This window comes from Osmia lignaria, unplaced genomic scaffold, assembly GCF_051020975.1.
Source record: "Osmia lignaria lignaria isolate PbOS001 unplaced genomic scaffold, iyOsmLign1 scaffold0002, whole genome shotgun sequence".
Taxonomy (NCBI): domain Eukaryota; kingdom Metazoa; phylum Arthropoda; class Insecta; order Hymenoptera; family Megachilidae; genus Osmia; species Osmia lignaria.
Window position 1 is genome coordinate 5472788 of NW_027478159.1, and position 23003 is coordinate 5495790.

Here is a 23003-nt window from a genome sequence, read left to right on the forward strand (position 1 = left end):
TGTGCAGAAGAAGAACAACAAGAAGAAGAAATATCTCGAAATCTGTCCGTCAGGCCCCTTCCCTTGAGATAAATCTGCAAATATCTCGGAAACGAAGCGAGCTATGGCAAAATGTTAAGAGACTTTATTTGTAGAGAATTAAGTTTCCTACTTTTTATGTTCTATGATATTTTTGGATCAGATGCGTAGTTCTCGAGATATATGAAGATATTTAAAAGTTCCGAATCCGCACCAACATAATAGAGATACAGAAACACCGTCGCCCCTTTCTTTGAGATAACTCTGCACTATTGCGAGATGCGAATGCCACTTCCAGCTTAGTTGTGCAGAAGAAGAACAACAAGAAGAAGAAATATCTCGAAATATGTCCGTCAGGCCCGTTCCTTTGAGCTGAATCTGCAAATATCTCGAAAACGAAGCGAGCTATGGCAAAATGTTAAGAGACGTTTTTTGTAGAGAATTATGTTTCCTACAATTTACGTTCTATGAAATTTTTTGATCAGAAGCGTAGTTTTCGAGATATATCGAGATATTTAAAAGTTGCGAAGCCGCACCAACATAATAGAGATTCAGAAACACCGTGGCCCCTTTCTTTGATATATCTCTGCACTAGTGCGAGCCGCAAATGCCACTTCCAGCTTAGCTGTGCAGAAGAAGAACAACAAGAAGAAGAAATATCTCGAAATATGTCCGTCAGGCCCCTTCCCTTGAGATAAATCTGCAAATATCTCGGAAACGAAGCGAGCTACGGCAAAATGTTAGGAGACCTTTTTTGTAGAGAATTAAGTTTCCTACTTTTTATGTTCTATGATATTTTTTGATCAGATGCGTAGTTCTCGAGATACATCAAGATATTTAAAAGTTCCGAAGCCGCACCAACATAATAGAGATACAGAAACACCGTGGCCCCTTCCTTTGAGATAACTCTGCACTATTGCGAGATGCGAATGCCACTTCCAGCTTAGCTGTGCAGAAGAAGAATAACAAGAAGAAGAAATATCTCGAAATATGTCCGTCAGGCCCGTTCCTTTGAGCTGAATCTGCAAATATCTCGAAAACGAAGCGAGCTATGGCAAAATGTTAAGAGACGTTTTTTGTAGAGAATTATGTTTCCTACAATTTACGTTCTATGAAATTTTTTGATCAGAAGCGTAGTTTTCGAGATATATCGAGATATTTAAAAGTTGCGAAGCCGCACCAACATAATAGAGATTCAGAAACACCGTGGCCCCTTTCTTTGATATATCTCTGCACTAGTGCGAGCCGCAAATGCCACTTCCAGCTTAGCTGTGCAGAAGAAGAACAACAAGAAGAAGAAATATCTCGAAATATGTCCGTCAGGCCCCTTCCCTTGAGATAAATCTGCAAATATCTCGGAAACGAAGCGAGCTATGGCAAAATGTTAAGAGACTTTATTTGTAGAGAATTTAGTTTCCTACTTTTTATGTTCTATGATATTTTTTGATCAGATGCGTAGTTCTCGAGATATATCAAGATATTTAAAAGTTCCGAAGCCGCACCAACATAATAGAGATACAGAAACACCGTGGCCCCTATCTTTGAGATAACTCTGCACTATTGCGAGCTGTAAATGCCACTTCCAGCTTAGCTGTGCAGAAGAAGAACAACAAGAAGAAGAAATATCTCGAAATATGTCCGTCAGGCCCCTTCCCTTGAGATAAATCTGCAAATATCTCGGAAACGAAGCGAGCTATGGCAAAATGTTAAGAGACCTTTTTTGTAGAGAATTAAGTTTCCTACTTTTTATGTTCTATGATATTTTTTGATCAGATGCGTAGTTCTCGAGATATATCAAGATATTTAAAAGTTCCGAAGCCGCACCAACATAATAGAGATACAGAAACACTGTGGCCCCTTTCTTTGAGATAACTCTGCACTATTGCGAGCTGCAAATGCCACTTCCAGCTTAGCTGTGCAGAAGAAGAACAACAAGAAGAAGAAATATCTCGAAATATGTCCGTCAGGCCCCTTCCCTTGAGATATATCTGCAAATATCTCGGAAACGAAGCGAGCTATGGCAAAATGTTAAGAGACTTTATTTGTAGAGAATTTAGTTTCCTACTTTTTATGTTCTATGATATTTTTTGATCAGATGCGTAGTTCTCGAGATATATCAAGATATTTAAAAGTTCCGAAGCCGCACCAACATAATAGAGATACAGAAACACCGTGGCCCCTATCTTTGAGATAACTCTGCACTATTGCGAGCTGTAAATGCCACTTCCAGCTTAGCTGTGCAGAAGAAGAACAACAAGAAGAAGAAATATCTCGAAATATGTCCGTCAGGCCCCTTCCCTTGAGATAAATCTGCAAATATCTCGGAAACGAAGCGAGCTATGGCAAAATGTTAAGAGACCTTTTTTGTAGAGAATTAAGTTTCCTACTTTTTATGTTCTATGATATTTTTTGATCAGATGCGTAGTTCTCAAAATACATCAAGATATTTAAAAGTTCCGAAGCCGCACCAACATAATAGAGATACAGAAACACCGTGGCCCCTTCCTTTGAGATAACTCTGCACTATTGCGAGCTGCAAATGCCACTTCCAGCTTAGCTGTGCAGAAGAAGAACAACAAGAAGAAGAAATATCTCGAAATCTGTCCGTCAGGCCCCTTCCCTTTAGATAAATCTGCAAATATCTCGGAAACGAAGCGAGCTATGGCAAAATGTTAAGAGACTTTATTTGTAGAGAATTAAGTTTCCTACTTTTTATGTTCTATGATATTTTTTGATCAGATGCATAGTTCTCGAGATATATCAAGATATTTAAAAGTTCCGAATCCGCACCAACATAATAGAGATACAGAAACACCGTCGCCCCTTTCTTTGAGATAAATCTGCACTATTGCGAGCTGCGAATGCCACTTCCAGCTTAGCTGTGCAGAAGAAGAACAACAAGAAGAAGAAATATCTCGAAATATGTCCGTCAGGCCCGTTCCTTTGAGCTGAATCTGCAAATATCTCGAAAACGAAGCGAGCTATGGCAAAATGTTAAGAGACGTTTTTTGTAGAGAATTATGTTTCCTACAATTTACGTTCTATGAAATTTTTTGATCAGAAGCGTAGTTTTCGAGATATATCGAGATATTTAAAAGTTGCGAAGCCGCACCAACATAATAGAGATTCAGAAACACCGTGGCCCCTTTCTTTGATATATCTCTGCACTAGTGCGAGCCGCAAATGCCACTTCCAGCTTAGCTGTGCAGAAGAAGAACAACAAGAAGAAGAAATATCTCGAAATATGTCCGTCAGGCCCCTTCCCTTGAGATAAATCTGCAAATATCTCGGAAACGAAGCGAGCTACGGCAAAATGTTAGGAGACCTTTTTTGTAGAGAATTAAGTTTCCTACTTTTTATGTTCTATGATATTTTTTGATCAGATGCGTAGTTCTCGAGATACATCAAGATATTTAAAAGTTCCGAAGCCGCACCAACATAATAGAGATACAGAAACACCGTGGCCCCTTCCTTTGAGATAACTCTGCACTATTGCGAGCTGCAAATGCCACTTCCAGCTTAGCTGTGCAGAAGAAGAACAACAAGAAGAAGAAATATCTCGAAATATGTCCGTCAGGCCCCTTCCCTTGAGATAAATCTGCAAATATCTCGGAAACGAAGCGAGCTATGGCAAAATGTTAAGAGACCTTTTTTGTAGAGAATTATGTTTCCTACTTTTTATGTTCCACGATATTTTTTGATCAGATGCGTAGTTCTCGAGATATATCAAGATATTTAAAAGACCCGAAGCCGCACCAACATAATAGAGATACAGAAACACCGTGGCCCCTTTCTTTGAGATAACTCTGCACTATTGCCAGCTGCAAATGCCACTTCCAGCTTAGCTGTGCAGAAGAAGAACAACAAGAATAAGAAATATCTCGTAATCTGTCCGTCAGGCCCCTTCCCTTGAGATAAATCTGCAAATATCTCGGAAACGAAGCGAGCTATGGCAAAATGTTAAGAGACTTTATTTGTAGAGAATTAAGTTTCCTACTTTTTATGTTCTATGATATTTTTGGATCAGATGCGTAGTTCTCGAGATATATCAAGATATTTAAAAGTTCCGAATCCGCACCAACATAATAGAGATACAGAAACACCGTCGCCCCTTTCTTTGAGATAACTCTGCACTATTGCGAGATGCGAATGCCACTTCCAGCTTAGCTGTGCAGAAGAAGAATAACAAGAAGAAGAAATATCTCGAAATATGTCCGTCAGGCCCGTTCCTTTGAGCTGAATCTGCAAATATCTCGAAAACGAAGCGAGCTATGGCAAAATGTTAAGAGACGTTTTTTGTAGAGAATTATGTTTCCTACAATTTACGTTCTATGAAATTTTTTGATCAGAAGCGTAGTTTTCGAGATATATCGAGATATTTAAAAGTTGCGAAGCCGCACCAACATAATAGAGATTCAGAAACACCGTGGCCCCTTTCTTTGATATATCTCTGCACTAGTGCGAGCCGCAAATGCCACTTCCAGCTTAGCTGTGCAGAAGAAGAACAACAAGAAGAAGAAATATCTCGAAATATGTCCGTCAGGCCCCTTCCCTTGAGATAAATCTGCAAATATCTCGGAAACGAAGCGAGCTATGGCAAAATGTTAAGAGACTTTATTTGTAGAGAATTTAGTTTCCTACTTTTTATGTTCTATGATATTTTTTGATCAGATGCGTAGTTCTCGAGATATATCAAGATATTTAAAAGTTCCGAAGCCGCACCAACATAATAGAGATACAGAAACACCGTGGCCCCTATCTTTGAGATAACTCTGCACTATTGCGAGCTGTAAATGCCACTTCCAGCTTAGCTGTGCAGAAGAAGAACAACAAGAAGAAGAAATATCTCGAAATATGTCCGTCAGGCCCCTTCCCTTGAGATAAATCTGCAAATATCTCGGAAACGAAGCGAGCTATGGCAAAATGTTAAGAGACCTTTTTTGTAGAGAATTAAGTTTCCTACTTTTTATGTTCTATGATATTTTTTGATCAGATGCGTAGTTCTCGAGATATATCAAGATATTTAAAAGTTCCGAAGCCGCACCAACATAATAGAGATACAGAAACACTGTGGCCCCTTTCTTTGAGATAACTCTGCACTATTGCGAGCTGCAAATGCCACTTCCAGCTTAGCTGTGCAGAAGAAGAACAACAAGAAGAAGAAATATCTCGAAATATGTCCGTCAGGCCCCTTCCCTTGAGATATATCTGCAAATATCTCGGAAACGAAGCGAGCTATGGCAAAATGTTAAGAGACTTTATTTGTAGAGAATTTAGTTTCCTACTTTTTATGTTCTATGATATTTTTTGATCAGATGCGTAGTTCTCGAGATATATCAAGATATTTAAAAGTTCCGAAGCCGCACCAACATAATAGAGATACAGAAACACCGTGGCCCCTATCTTTGAGATAACTCTGCACTATTGCGAGCTGTAAATGCCACTTCCAGCTTAGCTGTGCAGAAGAAGAACAACAAGAAGAAGAAATATCTCGAAATATGTCCGTCAGGCCCCTTCCCTTGAGATAAATCTGCAAATATCTCGGAAACGAAGCGAGCTATGGCAAAATGTTAAGAGACCTTTTTTGTAGAGAATTAAGTTTCCTACTTTTTATGTTCTATGATATTTTTTGATCAGATGCGTAGTTCTCAAAATACATCAAGATATTTAAAAGTTCCGAAGCCGCACCAACATAATAGAGATACAGAAACACCGTGGCCCCTTCCTTTGAGATAACTCTGCACTATTGCGAGCTGCAAATGCCACTTCCAGCTTAGCTGTGCAGAAGAAGAACAACAAGAAGAAGAAATATCTCGAAATCTGTCCGTCAGGCCCCTTCCCTTTAGATAAATCTGCAAATATCTCGGAAACGAAGCGAGCTATGGCAAAATGTTAAGAGACTTTATTTGTAGAGAATTAAGTTTCCTACTTTTTATGTTCTATGATATTTTTTGATCAGATGCATAGTTCTCGAGATATATCAAGATATTTAAAAGTTCCGAATCCGCACCAACATAATAGAGATACAGAAACACCGTCGCCCCTTTCTTTGAGATAAATCTGCACTATTGCGAGCTGCGAATGCCACTTCCAGCTTAGCTGTGCAGAAGAAGAACAACAAGAAGAAGAAATATCTCGAAATATGTCCGTCAGGCCCCTTCCCTTGAGATCAATCTGCAAATATCTCGGAAACGAAGCGAGCTATGGCAAAATGTTAAGAGACCTTTTTTGTAGAGAATTAAGTTTCCTGCTTTTTATGTTCTATGATATTTTTTGATCAGATGCGTAGTTCTCGAGATATATCAAGATATTTAAAAGTTCCGAAGCCGCACCAACATAATAGAGATACAGAAACACCGTGGCCCCTTTCTTTGAGATAACTCTGCACTAGTGCGAGCCGCAAATGCCACTTCCAGCTTAGCTGTGCAGCAGAAGAACAACAAGAAGAAGAAATATCTCGAAATATGTCCGTCAGGCCCGTTCCTTTGAGCTGAATCTGCAAATATCTCGGAAACGAAGCGAGCTATGGCAAAATGTTAAGAGACGTTTTTTGTAGAGAATTATGTTTCCTACAATTTACGTTCTATGATATTTTTTGATCAGAAGCGTAGTTTTCGAGATATATCGAGATATTTAAAAGTTCCGAAGCCGCACCAACCTAATAGAGATTCAGAAACGCCGTGGCCTATTTCTTTGAGATATCTCTGCACTAGTGCGAGCCGCAAATGCCACTTCCAGCTTAGCTGTGCAGAAGAAGAACAACAAGAAGAAGAAATATCTCGAAATATGTCCGTCAGGCCCCTTCCCTTGAGATAAATCTGCAAATATCTCGAAAACGAAGCGAGCTATGGCAAAATGTTAAGAGACTTTTTTGTAGAGAATTAAGCTGTGCAGAAGAAGAACAACAAGAAGAAGAAATATCTCGAAATATGTCCGTCAGGCCCCTTCCCTTGAGATAAATCTGCAAATATCTCGAAAACGAAGCGAGCTATGGCAAAATGTTAGGAGACTTTTTTGTAGAGAATTAAGTTTCCTACTTTTTATGTTCTATGATATTTTTTGATCAGATGCGTAGTTCTCGAGATATATCAAGATATTTAAAAGTTCCGAAGCCGCACCAACATAATAGAGATACAGAAACACCGTGGCCCCTTCCTTTGAGATAACTCTGCACTAGTGCGAGCCGCAAATGCCACATCCAGCTTAGCTGTGCAGAAGAAGAACAACAAGAAGAAGAAATATCTCGAAATATGTCCGTCAGGCTCCTTCCCTTGAGATAAATCTGCAAATATCTCGGAAACGAAGCGAGATATGGCAAAATGTTAAGAGACCTTTTTTGTAGAGAATTAAGTTTCCTACTTTTTATGTTCTATGATATTTTTTGATCAGATGCGTAGTTCTCGAGATATATCAAGATATTTAAAAGTTCCGAAGCCGCACCAACATAATAGAGATACAGAAACACCGTCGCCCCTTTCTTTGAGATAACTCTGCACTATTGCGAGCTGCAAATGCCACTTCCAGCTTAGCTGTGCCGAAGAAGAACAACAAGAAGAAGAAATATCTCGAAATATGTCCGTCAGGCCCCTTCCCTTGAGATAAATCTGCAAATATCTCGGAAACGAAGCGAGCTATGGCAAAATGTTAAGAGACCTTTTTTGTAGAGAATTAAGTTTCCTACTTTTTATGTTCTATGATATTTTTTGATCAGATGCGTAGTTCTCGAGATATATCGAGATATTTAAAAGTTCCGAAGCCGCACCAACATAATAGAGATTCAGAAACACCGTGGCCCCTTTCTTTGAGATATCTCTGCATTAGTGCGAGCCGCAAATGCCACTTCCAGCTTAGCTGTGCAGAAGAAGAACAACAAGAAGACGAAATATCTCGAAATATGTCCGTCAGGCCCCTTCCCTTGAGATCAATCTGCAAATATCTCGGAAACGAAGCGAGCTATGGCAAAATGTTAAGAGACCTTTTTTGTAGAGAATTAAGTTTCCTGCTTTTTATGTTCTATGATATTTTTTGATCAGAAGCGTAGTTTTCGAGATATATCGAGATATTTAAAAGTTCCGAAGCCGCACCAACATAATAGAGATACAGAAACACCGTGGCCCCTTTCTTTGAGATAACTCTGCACTATTCCGAGCTGGAAATGCCACTTCCAGTTTAGCTGTGCAGAAGAAGAACAACAAGAAGAAGAAATATCTCGAAGTATGTCCGTCAGGCCCCTTCCCTTGAGATAAATCTCCAAATATCTCGGAAACGAAGCGAGCTATGGCAAAATGTTAAGAGACCTTTTTGGTAGAGAATTATGTTTCCTACAATTTACGTTCTATGATATTTTTTGATCAGAAGCGTAGTTTTCGATATATATCGAGATATTTAAAAGTTCCGAAGCCGCACCAACATAATAGAGATTCAGAAACACCGTGGCCCCTTTCTTTGAGATATCTCTGCACTAGTGCGAGCCGCAAATGCCACTTCCAGCTTAGCTGTGCAGAAGAAGAACAACAAGAAGAAGAAATATCTCGAAATATGTCCGTCAGGCCCCTTCCCTTGAGATAAATCTGCAAATATCTCGAAAACGAAGCGAGCTATGGCAAAATGTTAACAGACTTTTTTGTAGAGAATTAAGCTGTGCAGAAGAAGAACAACAAGAAGAAGAAATATCTCGATATATGTCCGTCAGGCCCCTTCCCTTGAGATAAATCTGCAAATATCTCGAAAACGAAGCGAGCTATGGCAAAATGTTAACAGACTTTTTTGTAGAGAATTAAGTTTCCTACTTTTTATGTTCTATGATATTTTTTGATCAGATGCGTAGTTCTCGAGATATATCAAGATATTTAAAAGTTCCGAAGCCGCACCAACATAATAGAGATACAGAAACACCGTGGCCCCTTCCTTTGAGATAACTCTGCACTATTGCGAGCTGCAAATGCCACTTCCAGCTTAGCTGTGCAGAAGAAGAACAACAAGAAGAAGAAATATCTCGAAATATGTCCGTCAGGCCCCTTCCCTTGAGATAAATCTGCAAATATCTCGGAAACGAAGCGAGCTATGGCAAAATGTTAAGAGACCTTTTTTGTAGAGAATTAAGTTTCCTACTTTTTATGTGCTATGATATTTTTTGATCAGATGCGTAGTTCTCGAGATATATCAAGATATTTAAAAGTTCCGAAGCCGCACCAACATAATAGAGATACAGAAACACCGTGGCCCCTTTCTTTGAGATAACTCTGCACTATTGCGAGCTGGAAATGCCACTTCCAGTTTAGCTGTGCAGAAGAAGAACAACAAGAAGAAGAAATATCTCGAAATATGTCCGTCAGGCCCCTTCCCTTGAGATATATCTGCAAATATCTCGGAAACCAAGCGAGCTATGGCAAAATGTTAAGAGACTTTATTTGTAGAGAATTTAGTTTCCTACTTTTTATGTTCTATGATATTTTTTGATCAGATGCGTAGTTCTCGAGATATATCAAGATATTTAAAAGTTCCGAAGCCGCACCAACATAATAGAGATACAGAAACACCGTGGCCCCTTTCTTTGAGATAACTCTGCACTATTGCGAGCTGGAAATGCCACTTCCAGTTTAGCTGTGCAGAAGAAGAACAACAAGAAGAAGAAATATCTCGAAATATGTCCGTCAGGCCCCTTCCCTTGAGATATATCTGCAAATATCTCGGAAACGAAGCGAGCTATGGCAAAATGTTAAGAGACTTTATTTGTAGCGAATTAAGTTTCCTACTTTTTATGTTCTATGATATTTTTTGATCCGATGCGTAGTTCTCGAGATATATCAAGATATTTAAAAGTTCCGAAGCCGCACCAACATAATAGAGATACAGAAACACCGTGGCCCCTTTCTTTGAGATAACTCTGCACTATTGCGAGCTGCAAATGCCACTTCCCGCTTAGCTGTGCAGAAGAAGAACAACAAGAAGAAGAAATATCTCGAAATATGTCCGTCAGGCCCCTTCCCTTGAGATAAATCTGCAAATATCTCGGAAACGAAGCGAGCTATAGTAAAATGTTAAGAGACCTTTTTTGTAGAGAATTAAGTTTTCTACTTTTTATGTTCTATGATATTTTTTGATCAGATGCGCAGTTCTCGAGATATATCAAGATATTTAAAAGTTCCGAATCCGCACCAACATAATAGAGATACAGAAACACCGTCGCCCCTTTCTTTGAGATAACTCTGCACCATTGCGAGCTGCGAATGCCACTTCCAGCTTAGCTGTGCAGAAGAAGAACAACAAGAAGAAGAAATATCTCGAAATATGTCCGTCAGGCCCCTTCCCTTGAGATCAATCTGCAAATATCTCGGAAACGAAGCGAGCTATGGCAAAATGTTAAGAGACCTTATTTGTAGAGAATTAAGTTTCCTGCTTTTTATGTTCTATGATATTTTTTGATCAGATGCGTAGTTCTCGAGATATATCAAGATATTTAAAAGTTCCGAAGCCGCACCAACATAATAGAGATACAGAAACACCGTGGCCCCTTTCTTTGAGATAACTCTGCACTAGTGCGAGCCGCAAATGCCACTTCCAGCTTAGCTGTGCAGAAGAAGAACAACAAGAAGAAGAAATATCTCGAAATATGTCCGTCAGGCCCGTTCCTTTGAGCTGAATCTGCAAATATCTCGGATACGAAGCGAGCTATGGCAAAATGTTAAGAGACGTTTTTTGTAGAGAATTATGTTTCCTACAATTTACGATCTATGATATTTTTTGATCAGAAGCGTAGTTTTCGAGATATATCGAGATATTTAAAAGTTCCGAAGCCGCACCAACATAATAGAGATTCAGAAACACCGTGGCCCCTTTCTTTGAGATATCCCTGCACTAGTGCGAGCCGCAAATGCCACTTCCAGCTTAGCTGTGCAGAAGAAGAACAACAAGAAGAAGAAATATCTCGAAATATGTCCGTCAGGCCCCTTCCCTTGAGATAAATCTGCAAATATCTCGAAAACGAAGCGAGCTATGGCAAAATGTTAAGAGACTTTTTTGTAGAGAATTAAGCTGTGCAGAAGAAGAACAACAAGAAGAAGAAATATCTCGAAATATGTCCGTCAGGCCCCTTCCCGTGAGATAAATCTGCAAATATCTCGAAAACGAAGCGAGCTATGGCAAAATGTTACGAGACTTTTTTGTAGAGAATTAAGTTTCCTACTTTTTATGTTCTATGATATTTTTTGATCAGATGCGTAGTTCTCGAGATACATCAAGATATTTAAAAGTTCCGAAGCCGCACCAACATAATAGAGATACAGAAACACCGTGGCCCCTTTCTTTGAGATAACTCTGCACTATTGCGAGCTGGAAATGCCACTTCCAGTTTAGCTGTGCAGAAGAAGAACAACAAGAAGAAGAAATATCTCGAAATATGTCCGTCAGGCCCCTTCCCTTGAGATATATCTGCAAATATCTCGGAAACGAAGCGAGCTATGGCAAAATGTTAAGAGACTTTATTTGTAGAGAATTTAGTTTCCTACTTTTTATGTTCTATGATATTTTTTGATCAGATGCGTAGTTCTCGAGATATATCAAGATATTTAAAAGTTCCGAAGCCGCACCAACATAATAGAGATACAGAAACACCGTGGCCCCTTTCTTTGAGATAACTCTGCACTATTGCGAGCTGCGAATGCCACTTCCAGCTTAGCTGTGCAGAAGAAGAACAACAAGAAGAAGAAATATCTCGAAATATGTCCGTCAGGCTCGTTCCTTTGAGCTGAATCTGCAAATATCTCGGAAACGAAGCGAGCTATGGCAAAATGTTAAGAGACCTTTTTTGTAGAGAATTAAGTTTCCTACTTTTTATGTTCTATGATATTTTTTGATCAGATGCGTAGTTCTCGAGATATATCAAGATATTTAAAAGTTCCGAAGCCGCACCAACATAATAGAGATACAGAAACACCGTGGCCCCTTTCTTTGAGATAACTCTGCACTATTGCGAGCTGCAAATGCCACTTCCAGCTTAGCTGTGCAGAAGAAGAACAACAAGAAGAAGAAATATCTCGAAATATGTCCGTCAGGCCCGTTCCTTTGAGCTGAATCTGCAAATATCTCGGATACGAAGCGAGCTATGGCAAAATGTTAAGAGACGTTTTTTGTAGAGAATTATGTTGCCTACAATTTACGTTCTATGATATTTTTTGATCAGAAGCGTAGTTTTCGAGATATATCGAGATATTTAAAAGTTCCGAAGCCGCACCAACATAATAGAGATTCAGAAACACCGTGGCCCCTTTCTTTGAGATATCTCTGCACTAGTGCGAGCCGCAAATGCCACTTCCAGCTTAGCTGTGCAGAAGAAGAACAACAAGAAGAAGAAATATCTCGAAATCTGTCCGTCAGGCCCCTTCCCTTGAGATAAATCTGCAAATATCTCGGAAACGAAGCGAGCTATGGCAAAATGTTAAGAGACCTTTTTTGTAGAGAATTAAGTTTCCTACTTTTTATGTTCTATGATATTTTTTGATCAGATGCGTAGTTCTCGAGATACATCAAGATATTTAAAAGTTCCGAAGCCGCACCAACATAATAGAGATACAGAAACACCGTGGCCCCTTCCTTTGAGATAACTCTGCACTATTGCGAGCTGCAAATGCCACTTCCAGCTTAGCTGTGCAGAAGAAGAACAACAAGAAGAAGAAATATCACGAAATCTGTCCGTCAGGCCCCTTCACTTGAGATAAATCTGCAAATATCTCGGAAACGAAGCGAGCTATGGCAAAATGTTAAGAGACTTTATTTGTAGAGAATTAAGTTTCCTACTTTTGATGTTCTATGATATTTTTTGATCAGATGCGTAGTTCTCGAGATATATCAAGATATTTAAAAGTTCCGAATCCGCACCAACATAATAGAGATACAGAAACACCGTCGCCCCTTTCTTTGAGGTAACTCTGCACTATTGCGAGCTGCGAATGCCACTTCCAGCTTAGCTGTGCAGAAGAAGAACAACAAGAAGAAGAAATATCTCGAAATATGTCCGTCAGGCCCGTTCCTTTGAGCTGAATCTGCAAATATCTCGGAAACGAAGCGAGCTATGGCAAAATGTTAAGAGACGTTTTTTGTAGAGAATTATGTTTCCTACAATTTACGTTCTATGATATTTTTTGATCAGAACCGTAGTTTTCGAGATATATCGAAATATTTAAAAGTTCCGAAGCCGCACCAACATAATAGAGATTCAGAAACACCGTGGCCCCTTTCTTTGAGATATCTCTGCACTAGTGCGAGCCGCAAATGCCACTACCAGCTTAGCTGTGCAGAAGAAGAACAACAAGAAGAAGAAATATCTCGAAATATGTCCGTCAGGCCCCTTCCCTTGAGATAAATCTGCAAATATCTCGGAAACGAAGCGAGCTATGGCAAAATGTTAACAGACCTTTTTTGTAGAGAATTATGTTTCCTACTTTTTATGTTCTACGATATTTTTTGATCAGATGCGTAGTTCTCGAGATATATCAAGATATTTAAAAGACCCGAAGCCGCACCAACATAATAGAGATACAGAAACACCGTGGCCCCTTTCTTTGAGATAACTCTGCACTATTGCGAGCTGCAAATGCCACTTCCAGGTTAGCTGTGCAGAAGAAGAACAACAAGAAGAAGAAATATCTCGAAATATGTCCGTCAGGCCCCTTCCCTTGAGATATATCTGCAAATATCTCGGAAACGAAGCGAGCTATGGCAAAATGTTAAGAGACTTTATTTGTAGAGAATTTAGTTTCCTACTTTTTATGTTCTATGATATTTTTTGATCAGATGCGTAGTTCTCGAGATATATCAAGGTATTTAAAAGTTCCGAAGCCGCACCAACATAATAGAGATACAGAAACACCGTGGCCCCTATCTTTGAGATAACTCTGCACTATTGCGAGCTGTAAATGCCACTTCCAGCTTAGCTGTGCAGAAGAAGAACAACAAGAAGAAGAAATATCTCGAAATATGTCCGTCAGGCCCCTTCCCTTGAGATAAATCTGCAAATATCTCGGAAACGAAGCAAGCTATGGCAAAATGTTAAGAGACCTTTTTTGTAGAGAATTAAGTTTCCTACTTTTTATGTTCTATGATATTTTTTGATCAGATGCGTAGTTCTCGAGATATATCAAGATATTTAAAAGTTCCGAAGCCGCACCAACATAATAGAGATACAGAAACACCGTGGCCCCTTTCTTTGAGATAACTCTGCACTATTGCGAGCTGCAAATGCCACTTCCAGCTTAGCTGTGCCGAAGAAGAACAACAAGAAGAAGAAATATCTCGAAATATGTCCGTCAGGCCCCTTCCCTTGAGATAAATCTGCAAATATCTCGGAAACGAAGCGAGCTATGGCAAAATGTTAAGAGACCTTTTTTGTAGAGAATTAAGTTTCCTACTTTTTACGTGCTATGATATTTTTTGATCAGATGCGTAGTTCTCGAGATATATCAAGATATTTAAAAGTTCCGAAGCCGCACCAACATAATAGAGATACAGAAACACCGTGGCCCCTTCCTTTGAGATAACTCTGCACTATTGCGAGCTGCAAATGCCACTTCCAGCTTAGCTGTGCAGAAGAAGAACAACAAGAAGAAGAAATATCTCGAAATTTGTCCGTCAGGCCCCTTCCCTTGAGATAAATCTGCAAATATCTCGGAAACGAAGCGAGCTATGGCAAAATGTTAAGAGACCTTTTTTGTAGAGAATTAAGTTTCCTACTTTTTATGTTCTATGATATTTTTTGATCAGATGCGTAGTTCTCGAGATATATCAAGATATTTAAAAGTTCCGAAGCCGCACCAACATAATAGAGATACAGAAACACCGTGGCCCCTTCCTTTGAGATAACTCTGCACTATTGCGAGCTGCAAATGCCACTTCCAGCTTAGCTGTGCAGAAGAAGAACAACAAGAAGAAGAAATATCTCGAAATATGTCCGTCAGGCCCCTTCCCTTGAGATAAATCTGCAAATATCTCGGAAACGAAGCGAGCTATGGCAAAATGTTAAGAGACCTTTTTTGTAGAGAAATAAGTTTCCTACTTTTTATGTGCTATGATATTTTTTGATCAGATGCGTAGTTTTCGATATATATCGAGATATTTAAAAGTTCCGAAGCCGCACCAACATAATAGAGATTCAGAAACACCGTGGCCCCTTTCTTTGAGATATCTCTGCACTAGTGCGAGCCGCAAATGCCACTTCCAGCTTAGCTGTGCAGAAGAAGAACAACAAGAAGAAGAAATATCTCGAAATATGTCCGTGAGGCCCGTTCCTTTGAGCTGAATCTGCAAATATCTCGGAAACGAAGCGAGCTATGGCAAAATGTTAAGAGACGTTTTTTGTAGAGAATTATGTTTCCTACAATTCACGTTCTATGGTATTTTTTGATCAGAAGCGTAGTTTTCGAGATATATCGAGATATTTAAAAGTTCCGAAGCCGCACCAACATAATAGAGATTCAGAAACACCGTGGCCCCTTTCTTTGAGATATCTCTGCACTAGTGCGAGCCGCAAATGCCACATCCAGCTTAGCTGTGCAGAAGAAGAACAACAAGAAGAAGAAATATCTCGAAATATGTCCGTCAGGCTCCTTCCCTTGAGATAAATCTGCAAATATCTCGGAAACGAAGCGAGGTATGGCAAAATGTTAAGAGACCTTTTTTGTAGAGAATTAAGTTTCCTACTTTTTATGTTCTATGATATTTTTTGATCAGATGCGTAGTTCTCGAGATATATCAAGATATTTAAAAGTTCCGAAGCCGCACCAACATAATAGAGATACAGAAACACCGTCGCCCCTTTCTTTGAGATAACTCTGCACTATAGCGAGCTGCAAATGCCACTTCCAGCTTAGCTGTGCCGAAGAAGAACAACAAGAAGAAGAAATATCTCGAAATATGTCCGTCAGGCCCCTTCCCTTGAGATAAATCTGCAAATATCTCGGAAACGAAGCGAGCTATGGCAAAATGTTAAGAGACCTTTTTTGTAGAGAATTAAGGTTCCTACTTTTTATGTTCTATGATATTTTTTGATCAGATGCGTATTTCTCGAGATATATCAAGATATTTAAAAGTTCCGAAACCGCACCAACATAATAGAGATACAGAAACACCGTGGCCCCTTTCTTTGAGATAACTCTGCACTATTGCGAGCTGCAAATGCCACTTCCAGCTTAGCTGTGCAGAAGAAGAACAACAAGAAGACGAAATATCTCGAAATATGTCCGTCAGGCCCCTTCCCTTGAGATAAATCTGCAAATATCTCGGAAACGAAGCGAGCTATGGCAAAATGTTAAGAGACCTTTTTTGTAGAGAATTAAGTTTCCTACTTTTTATGTTCTATGATATTTTTTGATCAGATGCGTAGTTCTCGAGATATATCGAGATATTTAAAAGTTCCGAAGCCGCACCAACATAATAGAGATTCAGAAACACCGTGGCCCCTTTCTTTGAGATATCTCTGCATTAGTGCGAGCCGCAAATGCCACTTCCAGCTTAGCTGTGCAGAAGAAGAACAACAAGAAGACGAAATATCTCGAAATATGTCCGTCAGGCCCCTTCCCTTGAGATAAATCTGCAAATATCTCGGAAACGAAGCGAGCTATGGCAAAATGTTAAGAGACCTTTTTTGTAGAGAATTAAGTTTCCTACTTTTTATGTTCTATGATATTTTTTGATCAGATGCGTAGTTCTCGAGATATATCAAGATATTTAAAAGTTCCGAAGCCGCTCCAACATAATAGAGATACAGAAACACCGTGGCCCCTTCCTTTGAGATAACTCTGCACTATTGCGAGCTGCAAATGCCACTTCCAGCTTAGCTGTGCAGAAGAAGAACAACAAGAAGAAGAAATATCTCCAAATCTGTCCGTCAGGCCCCTTCCCTGGAGATAAATCTGCAAATATCTCGGAAACGAAGCGAGCTATGGCAAAATGTTAAGAGATTTTATTTGTAGCGAATTAAGTTTCCTACTTTTTATGTTCTATGATATTTTTTGATCCGATGCGTAGTTCTCGAGATATATCAAGATATTTAAAAGTTCCGAAGCCGCACCAACATAATAGAGATACAGAAACACCGTGGCCCCTTTCTTTGAGATAACTCTGCACTATTGCGAGCTGCAAATGCCACTTCCCGCTTAGCTGTGCAGAAGAAGAACAACAAGAAGAAGAAATATCTCGAAATATGTCCGTCAGGCCCCTTCCCTTGAGATAAATCTGCAAATATCTCGGAAACGAAGCGAGCTATAGTAAAATGTTAAGAGACCTTTTTTGTAGAGAATTAAGTTTCCTACTTTTTATGTTCTATGATATTTTTTGATCAGATGCGTAGTTCTCGAGATATATCAAGATATTTAAAAGTTCCGAATCCGCACCAACATAATAGAGATACAGAAACACCGTCGCCCCTTTCTTTGAGATAACTCTGCACTATTGCGAGCTGCGAATGCCACTTCCAGCTTAGCTGTGCAGAAGAAGAACAACAAGAAGAAGAAATATCTCGAAATATGTCCGTCAGGCCCCTTCCCTTGAGATCAATCTGCAAATATCTCGGAAACGAAGCGAGCTATGGCAAAATGTTAAGAGACCTTTTTTGTAGAGAATTAAGTTTCCTGCTTTTTATGTTCTATGATATTTTTTGATCAGATGCGTAGTTCTCGAGATATATCAAGATATTTAAAAGTTCCGAAGCCGCACCAACATAATAGAGATACAAAAACACCGTGGCCCCTTTCTATGAGATAACTCTGCACTAGTGCGAGCCGCAAATGCCACTTCCAGCTTAGCTGTCCAGAAGAAGAACAACAAGAAGAAGAAATATCTCGAAATATGTCCGTCAGGCCCGTTCCTTTGAGCTGAATCTGCAAATATCTCGGAAACGAAGCGAGCTATGGCAAAATGTTAAGAGACGTTTTTTGTAGAGAATTATGTTTCCTACAATTTACGTTCTATGATATTTTTTGATCAGAAGCGTAGTTTTCGAGATATATCGAGATATTTAAAAGTTCCGAAGCCGCACCAACATAATAGAGATTCAGAAACACCGTGGCCCCTTTCTTTGAGATATCTCTGCACTAGTGCGAGCCGCAAATGCCACTTCCAGCTTAGCTGTGCAGAAGAAGATCAACAAGAAGAAGAAATATCTCGAAATCTGTCCGTCAGGCCCCTTCCCTTGAGATAAATCTGCAAATATCTCGGAAACGAAGCGAGCTATGGCAAAATGTTAACAGACCTTTTTTGTAGAGAATTATGTTTCCTACTTTTTATGTTCTACGATATTTTTTGATCAGATGCGTAGTTCTCGAGATATATCAAGATATTTAAAAGACCCGAAGCCGCACCAACATAATAGAGATACAGAAACACCGTGGCCCCTTTCTTTGAGATAACTCTGCACTATTGCGAGCTGCAAATGCCACTTCCAGGTTAGCTGTGCAGAAGAAGAACAACAAGAAGAAGAAATATCTCGAAATATGTCCGTCAGGCCCCTTTCCTTGAGATATATCTGCAAATATCTCGGAAACGAAGCGAGCTATGGCAAAATGTTAAGAGACTTTATTTGTAGAGAATTTAGTTTCCTACTTTTTATGTTCTATGATATTTTTTGATCAGATGCGTAGTTCTCGAGATATATCAAGATATTTAAAAGTTCCGAAGCCGCACCAACATAATAGAGATACAGAAACACCGTGGCCCCTTCCTTTTAGATAACTCTGCACTATTGCGAGCTGCAAATGCCACTTCCAGCTTAGCTGTGCAGAAGAAGAACAACAAGAAGAAGAAATATCTCGAAATCTGTCCGTCAGGCCCCTTCCCTTGAGATAAATCTGCAAATATCTCGGAAACGAAGCGAGCTATGGCAAAATGTTAACAGACCTTTTTTGTAGAGAATTATGTTTCCTACTTTTTATGTTCTACGATATTTTTTGATCAGATGCGTAGTTCTCGAGATATATCAAGATATTTAAAAGACCCGAAGCCGCACCAACATAATAGAGATACAGAAACACCGTGGCCCCTTTCTTTGAGATAACTCTGCACTATTGCGAGCTGCAAATGCCACTTCCAGGTTAGCTGTGCAGAAGAAGAACAACAAGAAGAAGAAATATCTCGAAATATGTCCGTCAGGCCCCTTCCCTTGAGATATATCTGCAAATATCTCGGAAACGAAGCGAGCTATGGCAAAATGTTAAGAGACTTTATTTGTAGAGAATTTAGTTTCCTACTTTTTATGTTCTATGATATTTTTTGATCAGATGCGTAGTTCTCGAGATATATCAAGATATTTAAAAGTTCCGAAGCCGCACCAACATAATAGAGATACAGAAACACCGTGGCCCCTATCTTTGAGATAACTCTGCACTATTGCGAGCTGTAAATGCCACTTCCAGCTTAGCTGTGCAGAAGAAGAACAACAAGAAGAAGAAGTATCTCGAAATATGTCCGTCAGGCCCCTTCCCTTGAGATAAATCTGCAAATATCTCGGAAACGAAGCGAGCTATGGCAAAATGTTAAGAGACCTTTTTTGTAGAGAATTAAGTTTCCTACTTTTTATGTTCTATGATATTTTTTGATCAGATGCGTAGTTCTCGAGATATATCAAGATATTTAAAAGTTCCGAAGCCGCACCAACATAATAGAGATACAGAAACACCGTGGCCCCTTTCTTTGAGATAACTCTGCACTATTGCGAGCTGGAAATGCCACTTCCAGTTTAGCTGTGCAGAAGAAGAACAACAAGAAGAAGAAATATCTCGAAATATGTCCGTCAGGCCCCTTCCCTTTAGATAAATCTGCAAATATCTCGGAAACGAAGCGAGCTATGGTAAAATGTTAAGAGACCTTTTTTGTAGAGAATTAAGTTTCCTACTTTTTATGTTCTACGATATTTTTTGATCAGATGCGTAGTTCTCGAGATATATCAAGATATTTAAAAGTTCCGAAGCCGCACCAACATAATAGATATACAGAAACACCGTGGCCCCTTTCTTTGAGATAACTCTGCACTATTGCGAGCTGCAAATGCCACTTCCAGCTTAGCTGTGCAGAAGAAGAACAACAAGAAGAAGAAATATCTCGAAATATGTCCGTCAGGCTCCTTCCCTTGAGATAAATCTGCAAATATCTCGGAAACGAAGCGAGGTATGGCAAAATGTTAAGAGACCTTTTTTGTAGAGAATTAAGTTTCCTACTTTTTATGTTCTATGATATTTTTTGATCAGATGCGTAGTTCTCGAGATATATCAAGATATTTAAAAGTTCCGAAGCCGCACCAACATAATAGAGATACAGAAACACCGTCGCCCCTTTCTTTGAGATAACTCTGCACTATTGCGAGCTGCAAATGCCACTTCCAGCTTAGCTGTGCCGAAGAAGAACAACAAGAAGAAGAAATATCTCCAAATCTGTCCGTCAGGCCCCTTCCCTTGAGATAAATCTGCAAATATCTCGGAAACGAAGCGAGCTATGGTAAAATGTTAAGAGACCTTTTTTGTAGAGAATTAAGTTTCCTACTTTTTATGTTCTATGATATTTTTTGATCAGATGCGTAGTTCTCGAGATATATCAAGATATTTAAAAGTTCCGAAGCCGCACCAACATAATAGAGATACAGAAAAACCGTGGCCCCTATCTTTGAGATAACTCTGCACTATTGCGAGCTGCAAATGCCACTTCCAGCTTAGCTGTGCAGAAGAAGAACAACAAGAAGAAGAAATATCTCGAAATATGTCCGTCAGGCCCCTTCCCTTGAGATATATCTGCAAATATCTCGGAAACGAAGCGAGCTATGGCAAAATGTTAAGAGACCTTTTTTGTAGAGAATTATGTTTCCTACAATTTATGTTTTATGATATTTTTCGATCAGAAGCGTAGTTTTCGAGATATATCGAGATATTTAAAAGTTCCGAAGCCGCACCAACATAATAGAGATACAGAAACACCGTGGCCCCTTTCTTTGAGATAACTCTGCACTAGTGCGAGCCGCAAATGCCACATCCAGCTTAGCTGTGCAGAAGAAGAACAACAAGAAGAAGAAATATCTCGAAATATGTCCGTCAGGCTCCTTCCCTTGAGATAAATCTGCAAATATCTCGGAAACGAAGCGAGGTATGGCAAAATGTTAAGAGACCTTTTTTGTAGAGAATTAAGTTTCCTACTTTTTATGTTCTATGATATTTTTTGATCAGATGCGTAGTTCTCGAGATATATCAAGATATTTAAAAGTTCCGAAGCCACACCAACATAATAGAGATACAGAAACACCGTCGCCCCTTTCTTTGAGATAACTCTGCACTATTGCGAGCTGCAAATGCCACTTCCAGCTTAGCTGTGCCGAAGAAGAACAACAAGAAGAAGAAATATCTCGAAATATGTCCGTCAGGCCCCTTCCCTTGAGATAAATCTGCAAATATCTCGGAAACGAAGCGAGCTATGGCAAAATGTTAAGAGACCTTTTTTGTAGAGAATTAAGTTTCCTACTTTTTATGTTCTATGATGTTTTTTGATCAGATGCGTATTTCTCGAGATATATCAAGATATTTAAAAGTTCCGAAACCGCACCAACATAATAGAGATACAGAAACACCGTGACCCCTTCCTTTGAGATAACTCTGCACTATTGCGAGCTGCAAATGCCACTTCCAGCTTAGCTGTGCAGAAGAAGAACAACAAGAAGAAGAAATATCTCCAAATCTGTCCGTCAGGCCCCTTCCCTTGAGATAAATCTGCAAATATCTCGGAAACGAAGCGAGCTATGGCAAAATGTTAAGAGATTTTATTTGTAGAGAATTAAGTTTCCTACTTTTTATGTTCTATGATATTTTTTGATCAGATGCGTAGTTCTCGAGATATATCAAGATATTTAAAAGTTCCGAAGCCGCACCAACATAATAGAGATACAGAAACACCGTCGCCCCTTTCTTTGAGATAATTCTGCACTATTGCGAGCTGCAAATGCCACTTCCAGCTTAGCTGTGCAGAAGGAGAACAACAAGAAGACGAAATATCTCGAAATATGTCCGTCAGGCCCCTTCCCTTGAGATATATCTGCAAATATCTCGGAAACGAAGCGAGCTATGGCAAAATGTTAAGAGACCTTTTTTGTTGAGAATCATGTTTCCTACAATTTATGTTCTATGATATTTTTCGATCAGAAGCGTAGTTTTCGAGATATATCGAGATATTTAAAAGTTCCGAAGCCGCACCAACATAATAGAGATACAGAAACACCGTGGCCCCTTTCTTTGAGATAACTCTGCACTAGTGCGAGCCGCAAATGCCATTTCCAGCTTAGCTGTGCCGAAGAAGAACAACAAGAAGAAGAAATATCTCGAAATATGTCCGTCAGGCCCCTTCCCTTGAGATAAATCTGCAAATATCTCGGAAAGGAAGCGAGCTATGGCAAAATGTTAAGAGATTTTATTTGTAGAGAATTAAGTTTCCTACTTTTTATGTTCTATGATATTTTTTGATCAGATGCGTAGTTCTCGAGATATATCAAGATATTTAAAAGTTCCGAAGCCGCACCAACATAATAGAGATACAGAAACACCGTCGCCCCTTTCCTTGAGATAACTCTGCACTATTGCGAGCTGCAAATGCCACTTCCAGCTTAGCTGTGCAGAAGAAGAACAACAAGAAGACGAAATATCTCGAAATATGTCCGTTAGGCCCCTTCCCTTGAGATAAATCTGCAAATATCTCGGAAACGAAGCGAGCTATGGCAAAATGTTAAGAGACCTTTTTTGTAGAGAATTATGTTTCCTACTTTTTATGTTCTACGATATTTTTTGATCAGATGCGTAGTTCTCGAGATATATCAAGATATTTAAAAGACCCGAAGCCGCACCAACATAATAGAGATACAGAAACACCGTGGCCCCTTTCTTTGTGATAACTCTGCACTATTGCGAGCTGCAAATGCCACTTCCAGCTTAGCTGTGCAGAGGAAGAACAACAAGAAAAAGAAGTATCTC